Genomic DNA, 8,212 nt, shown 5'->3' on the forward strand with positions numbered 1-8,212 from the left:
AAAAACGGCATTTAGTACTTATGCTGTAAATACTTATTTAGTTTATAATGATTCAATTATCAATAATTCAATCTGGCTGATTAATGACTTTGCCCTCAATTCGTTGCTTATACAAAAGACTTAAGAAACGAACCTGTCTCATCAAATGCCTATCGAAACTGAGCAAATGTAGACCAGAATAAATAAAAGCCATAAAAACATTTACCGTCGCTGATGGCAACAAGTATAACTTTTTTCAGAAACTTTTAACTATAAATCAAAAGATATTGGAAGATATTGAAATCAAAATGAAATTTAAACTTTGTTGTATTGCTTTTTCAAGGGTACTATTAGATTCTCTCATTACCTATTATGACCAGTATGACCAAGTTTACCTTTTTGGGGCTAGACTAAGTAATTATATTTTCGCTTTAGCTTCGGAATTTTAGGTCTCGCATCGTGACTTGTTTCTGGATTTTATTAATGCTAACATTTTTATAAGTAAATAAATACCTTCCTATCTGAGAATAAAATATATTTTAAAATTATTAATTATTAATTATGTTAAAAATCGTGAGGTGAACTTATCGTTATCACTCTTTTTCTTCCGGAAATATTTGACAAATGAGATTAACCTTTGGACACTCGAGCAGCCAAGATGAGACAGTAATTAAATTGTAATGGTAAGTTCTTACAAACAGACCTATGCAACTATGTTACTTTTGTCATAAAACCAGTCGGCCAAACGAGGAGCTCTTATTGATCAGAACTTCTCGGCAGGCATTTTTAGGTAATATAGCTATTAGTTAATATGCCTTGGAAGCTATATTGGAAGACCTTCCAATCAAATAGCAGAGAAGCAGAAAAGAAGGTTTTTTTTTGTAAGGAAACGGAAGTGGAACTAAATTGTTACTGCGTCGAGCTCGGACGGCCTATCGCTTACAGAGATCAGAAAAGGTCTCTAGAGGCCAGCTGCAAAGTTTTGAGTGAAAAAATTTAACAATTAATTTAAGGAGTACCGTTAACTTGAATTTGAAACGGTGCTCTTAAATTTTTAGGTGGCATAAAATTGCTGAAGCTTATTTTTGAATTGAATTGTTAACCTTATTTTTTATGGCTTCTAAACTTTTCCAACCTTTTTTATGTAATTTTAACTTTTTTTTTAAATCTGTAACATTCTTAGGTTTCAAGCAATGCTTAGAAAGGCCAGTTAGCCGGAGAACAATTTCAAAACTAAATTTTTTTCAATTAAACAAAATCTTTGTTATGAAAAGAAGACCTCCATTGACTTTTGGGAAATTTTTTTTATTCTGTAACACCTCGATTTTTTCCGATGATTTAATATCAGTAAAACAATAACTGGTTAAAAGTGAGATATTTGAAGACTGGGGGCTTAAAAACGACCATCTATGCATTATAGATAGAATATAATTTTCTCTAATTTAAACTCCGCAAAGAGGAGGACATACCCGAGACATATCGGATAAAGCAAAATATGATAAACCGGTGCACTGATGGCTCATTGACTGAAGAGGGTTTTGGGATAGGTGTAGTTTAATAGAATTTGAGATACTTGGAAGATATGGGGGAAAATATGTTAATTTTCCAAGCTGAAATGTGCGCTATAGAAAAATGTGCAAACCTGAATGTAAGATCACATCAGATAAAATCTAACCTGGTGGTGGAGTGCCTTGATAAGCTGAATATTCTTGGTCCAACCAATCGAGTTTGGGTTCTATGTATTCCGGGACATTCTGGTATTGAAGGAAACCAGATTGCTGATAGACTTGCGAAGAAAGGAGAATCAACCCCTACATCAGCCCAGTGCCCTTCTGTGTCTTTGGAAAAACTACCCTCTCTGACCTGGTCCGACTGGATGAAGAGGCTTAAAGAAGTCGCTACTGGGACAATCTACTAAGTTTAGTGCAGTTCAAAGCAATATTTAAAAAATAAATATAACCTAAAAAGCTTTGAGGAATGCATGAACTTATTCAAGAATAACTTAAAAATTGTTACAGGTATCCTGAGAGGACATTGCAGACTGACCACTCAACTAGGAATTTACTTGCAGGAGCAATGTAGATTTTTCAAGATGGATATCGAAACTAGAGAAACAGAGCTCATCTTGGAAAGGTGTCCTAAACTGATGCACAAACGTAAAATATACATTTAATAACCGAGGGCGTAGTGTAATCCAGAAGATTAGGCTTAGGCTAAAATTTATCTCAGATACTTTAAATCCATGAAGGTGCCCAATAGATCGTTGGGTCGCCGTGATTTATCTCCAACTACAACAATAATAGAAGATTTTCGTCTGCAATTGTTCAAGAAGAAATTCTAGTTAATTTCTAGTTTTTATTTAAAGCAAAAAAACGAGCAAAATTTGCTTAATAATGAAGCATTGATAGTAAAATGTAATGCCCTTTAAGTTTGTTCCAGAAAATTCGGGATTTTCGCGGGAAGGTTCAATATTATATTTTATTTTTATTTATACGCATTTCGAGAGTTTTGCTTGAAATTGGTTTTTGGAAACTCTTGATTTTCAATACGGATATGTATGTAAATAAGTGTTCAATATTGAATAACATTTTTTTTTTTTGTAAATTCTTCCAGAGATAATATAATATCTAAATTTAAATACTTGTCTGTTTCTGTGACGCGCATATTTAGGTATTAAAGAGTACATCGCTGTTAACTAACAACAAGACACAATAATTCAATACTGATTACTCATCAAAGGTATAATTTTTCAGTTTTCGTTCACAAACGCAGCACGAAAAAGATAACACATAAAAGAATTGTTTCACAAAACACAGACGCTAATGCGACAGTATCGCTTTCCCCTTTAGGAAAAAATACAATTTTTGTTTCTCGTCGAAAAGCCGCTTGTGATTTTCTGTGATTCCGCGCACTTTGTGTCACTGACGGTCGCACTTTGCTTTTCTACATTTCTTCATTTCTCATCACAACCAAATAGAATTCAATTCGATCGAATGCAATAAGTAAGAGAAAATCACGCATTTCACTTTGGCTACTTTCAATGCAGATGCGCATGCGTCAGCAGCATGGCCAGCACGAGATAACACAGCGTAAAAAATCAATCAATGAACGCACATCACAAATAAACGCATATCAAATTGAGAGCCATGCTAGAGTGTAGAGTAATAGAGGCACTAGCGTAACTTCACAAACATTACCGTTGTCCGTCTTAACGCGTGCGCCGTTCAACAAAAGGACAACAAATGGTTCGAGAAATTGAACTGGATGATGAATGGTAAATTGAAGCTTGTTGCGCGCTGTTGTGTCGCTGTGTTGCTAACACTTGAAGGTTTCGTCGTTGACTGACTGAATGCCAAGCGAACGGGTTATTCATGCGCGAAACTATTCGTAAGCGCATGATTTTTGCTGCTTTTGCTTTTTCTACAAAAATGTGCTGTGGAATGCTTTTGTTGTTGAAACATGCTGCTGTTGTTGCTGGTGTTGCTGGTGCTGCTGTTGACAGCAAAGCTCGTTTAGCGGCAACCTGTTCGCTTAAAAGCATGTTTTGCTCGCTTGCTTATGTGCACTTGGGTGTGTGTGTGTGTGTGTGTGTGTGTGTAAAATGTGTAGCCAGCGAGGCAACTGTGAAGGCGCACCGAAATCACCTGTGCCGTTGCAGAAGCGTCAAGTAAATCACCAGTACCGGCTTAAGCTCGCATACACTCTCAATATGCTGCATTCTCTTTCTCTCTCTCTCAACGGCATACAGCTAGAAAGCTCGGGGTGCTTGAAATTGCACTGGCGACACTCTCATGGCTTTCATGTACCGGTCGTCGCATGCCAATAGACCTTAACCAAAGGTAGGTAAGTTATTCAATTGCAGCTTAAGGCAGTTGTTGTTGTTAATTGTAGCGTAGCCTAAATGCAAATAAACTGCATTGCTGCTGCCCACATTTGAGGCCGTTTTTTTTGCGAAAATTCTCGAAGCTTGCAAAGTTGTCAACAAGTTGGCCAATATATCGCAATATTTATTTGCAAAAAAAGTATGATTTATGTATTTCGTTTGCGCAACAGGCATTGGTTTTAGGCCTACTTACGCCAGCTGTAATTAATATCGTTTCTAAATGTTTAACAACTGAACCAAGCAAATAAATACTCATTTGTTGCGTGTATGCCAACCACAGTAAGCTACAGTCCAACAGGTTGCTTAAAGTCCACCAATTTATTTAATAGGACCAGTTACCTATCCAGACCTTTTGAGATTGAGAAAAACATTTATTTTGCCTGTATGTAGTCACTTGATGTCAAGAAATCCTGATAATAGCTAATCTTACGGTATCTGAAACTAAGATAACAACACAATTTAACCGAAACTAGCACTGCCGAAGCTCTTTGAAAATTATTAGAGGTCTGGCCAACGGCTTAAATGCTATACGGCTACCACCAAATAGATGTGTACTATACCTCTTCGTCTGTTTTCATCTACTTAAACCCCTATAAATATTTCAGCTGGAAATTTCCCAAAAAAAAAAATAAAATTGCCTCCTTTATCTGTGCTCGAGCTACGCCGGAACCTTGCTTCAAGAAACTTAAGATTATAGCACACATTTGCAGTACAATATCAAGGAGGTGTAAATACTATAATGGACCAAGTACTTTCTTAGGAAAAAATCTGAATAAGAGCTTTTTCAGAGGTAAAGGGAACGAAACAGCTTAATCCCCTCTTTCTAGCTAGAGCTTTGAGAGTTGGGCCCATTACAAAACTGGCCACATTATCTGCATAGGCCTGGTGGTAGATACCGGAGCTGTTGAGTGTGGTAATTTTTTATGTAGTATTTATTTTATCTAGAGAGTTTTTCAATTTGAGCTCTCTCGCTAATGTCAATGGATTTTTTTTAGAGCGTACGGTGCTCGGTTCGTCCTACTTTCAAGCCGGTGCTGCAGATTTCCATTCATTGGGGATACAACTTTCATTTCAAATAGGTTTCCGACATAGGATTGGAAAAAGAAAATGCTTTGTCAAACCTATTCTGTTTGCCTTCTAGCGCTCAGAACGGAAAACATCACTCAAAACTGATGTTACAAACAGAAGAATGTTCAAAAAAAAAACTGTTCCACAAATACGTCGAAAGTTAATTTTTTAATGTGTATTCTATTTTTAATGATAAAAGATTTATCCATTTGGGGTTTTTGAAAATATAAAAAGGTATTTTTCATAATACAATTTTGTAATCTCGGAGTTGTGCTTGAAAAACTGCATCTTTGAAATAACTGCCGCTTTTAATATTTTCGACCACTTGTGACACATATTATGAAGTATCTCTTCTATAACTTGTAGAATGTTAGTTTTTATACAATAGAAAGCAATTTTTTCCCTTGGTCCCCCAAGAAAAAATCCAACAACATTTTCGCTCGGTTTCTGTGTCATGTGAGGCCACCTTGTTCAGGTTTTTATCTATGTATATAAAAAAATGTTTTTTTTTTTTTCATCTGTCCAAAGAATTCTAAATAGAATGTGGCAGATGTCCAATATCGTCTTCAAATAAATTTTATTATTGACTTAATCATTGAGCGAAAAATATAACTCACCCCTGCAGAAGATGAAATATTGACCTGGAGACATTTGTCACCATTTTAGTTTCTTCAAATTTGTACTCAATTCAGCAGTTTCATTCATTGGAAAAGACCTCAAGCTCAATAAAATTGTTCGATAAGGCCATAAACAACAAAAAAAAATTGAATAAAAAAACAAAGGTTTTGGTAGGGCAGTCAAGTTTGGCGGCTGATAAATTGAAAGACAACATATACAAATTTTCAATTAACGATAACTAACAGGTAAGAGATTTCGGAAATTTTCATATAAAGAGCATTGAAAAGTTGCTCAAAATTGAATTTAAAAATTTATGTAAATTGGAGCAGATATTAAACAATTTGTTGTAATGCTTTTACTTCTACAAAAAAAAGATACAAATTCGTTGCATTCGATTTCTTATGGAAAGAAGATGTATTCCAAATATTTTCAATAGAGTTAAGTCTACCAACAAATAAAAATTTTAATCCACAATCAAACAAAAAAATATCACTAAGCTGCGGGTGTAATGTCATTCTCTTTGGTTGCACAGCACACCCGCAAAAGCAACATCCAAACAATAGTCCAAGCTACACCAAAGCAAATGCCCTTAACAAGCAAACGCCAGCCATCGGCATTTTTCACGCTTCGACAGTGGCATCACGTTGCGTTAGGTGTCACTTGAGCGCTCGTAAAAGAAGCACCATTGATTCTAACCAGTCCCGCAGACCGTATAAACAAAAAACTAAACAAGCATAGCCGATAAAAGAATAACAAACAACTCAGTGAATAACGACTAGAAACGAGTAAGTATACTTGTCACAGATGCCAACAACTATTTACAATTTATATTCACACTTTGAACGAAAAGTAGCAAAGCAATTGTTGCCAACTATTTTTAGTAAAATAAGCAACAAATAAGAATAATAAAAAATATACATAAATAACTAGTCGAACGGTTCAAGGCAGCGCACAGCTGGACAGGTTGTTAGACAAACCCCATAATTTTGTTTGCTCGACTTGGATGTGTGGCTTGTTTGAGCGAACATACATAAATAAATACAAACATCGGCAAAGCAGAGAGTATTCAGGCATTCTTTAATGCCTGCATTTGTGTACATACATATTTCATTTAACAAAGTGGTATGGCTGCCTGATGGAATCCGTTGGGGCGCATGCGCAGGCGTTTAGGTGCGCTGTCGCTGTGAGCTAGTGAATGATTTGCCAGTGGGTGACAGCAAGAGTGTTCTTGCAGAAGAAAAGGTAATTAATTGTTTTTATGTAATTTAATTATACCATTATGTAAATCGAAACTGAATGCCTAATGCGGTTTCAGAATTTTGACGGCTGGTAACGTTCTTCAAGGCCACATCCACCTATACAAGTAGTCAATAAGCTCTCGTTTGGAGCCAAGCCCAAAAATTCTTCAAATATTTTCTAATGTAAATAAATATGTAGACAAATATAGAATTCCATAAGAGCAAATTTTAAAAGATTCTTTACAGCGCATAATTTACTACGCACTTTCGCATTTGTAGACCATTTTACATATATAAAGAACTGATTAGAATAATATAAAAAATGTATAAAGAAAGTGTTCAGTCAAATGTCAACCATACCAGTTACTAGGCATTGCGGTTGCGCCTATCTAGAAAGCTTCAACTTTAGAAGCTAAAAGCTGTCGTCCGCTTCATTACCTATACTTACTTTTTCATAAACTTTTTCCATGACTTACATAAACTCAGTGCGCAGAGTTCGTGTTGTTCCATTTTATTCTTTTTTCCTGGCTAAAAACATTCACTTTTCACAGCAACGAGTCCAACATCCTGTCAACAACTTTATTTTGGCCTGTCTGGAAGAGGTCTGTAGCGAGATAGACACAATTTGCGAATATTGTAAGCAAAGCAGCCGTTTGTGAGTGTGTATGTATGTTTGTTTTGAGCGTTTCTTTGTTAGCCGTTTGACCACTTTCATTGCTGATGCTCTTGCCGGAGTCCATCTACGCTGTATACCGTTATTATAGACTTCATTTCTTGTTTTAAGTGAACAGTTAGCGCGGCGTGTACAACGCTGCCGGCATCAGTCAGCTTTCAGCGCTTAGGCGGCGGATTCCAGTGTGTCTGGCTTTTTGTATTGTTGCTTTTGTACGCAAGTTGTCAACAGGTCGTCTAAAGTTGCAACGGCAACGTCTACCGCGATCGCAATTGGAAACAACTACAAAAAGGGAATTGCAGCAGCATAATTTTCTGTTGGTTGTTCTTCGCGTGAGCGCTTTTTTGCTTTTTTCAGCTGTTGATGGTTAGTTATGGAAAATTTGCGCCGCTAAAATGAACATTATAAGTGTGTCATACATACTTTTCGGTTGTGCGCTGGCTTTAAAAGTGACAACTGAACGGTAAGACAGCCATCATAACTGCAGCAACTGTGATTGGCGTGTGCCAAGTCACATAAATCGGTTGCGGAATGTGCGAAAGAAATGGAAGAGGAAAACTAGCATTTTGCATACTTTTACTGGAAATTTTTATGAAAATAATTTCATCTTTGAAACCAACATGAACGTAGTTAGCAGGAAATGAGGGGGATTTGTCTGAGGTATTTGGATACTCAATTCCACTGGAAATTTGTAAATTTGTTTGTATCGACCTTGCTGAATGAAAATACGTAGTACATTTATAAAATAGGTGC

At 36.2% G+C, this 8,212-nt stretch overlaps 1 protein-coding gene across 1 annotated transcript in view; it reads right to left on the reverse strand.

The window, feature by feature from the left end:
* The window catches only part of LOC118732992, a 97,232-nt gene extending 93,893 nt beyond the window's left edge, over positions 1-3,339 (reverse strand). The window contains exon 1 of the mRNA XM_036462136.1: positions 3,177-3,339. The gene's annotated coding sequence lies outside the window, so the exon portion shown is untranslated. The remainder of the gene's footprint in view (positions 1-3,176) is intronic.
* Between the last annotated feature and the right edge of the window lie 4,873 nt (positions 3,340-8,212).

The sequence above is a fragment of the Rhagoletis pomonella genome, unplaced genomic scaffold (genome assembly GCF_013731165.1).
Source record: "Rhagoletis pomonella isolate Grant_MI unplaced genomic scaffold, Rhpom_1.0 Rhpom_scaffold_00002, whole genome shotgun sequence".
NCBI lineage: Eukaryota > Metazoa > Arthropoda > Insecta > Diptera > Tephritidae > Rhagoletis > Rhagoletis pomonella.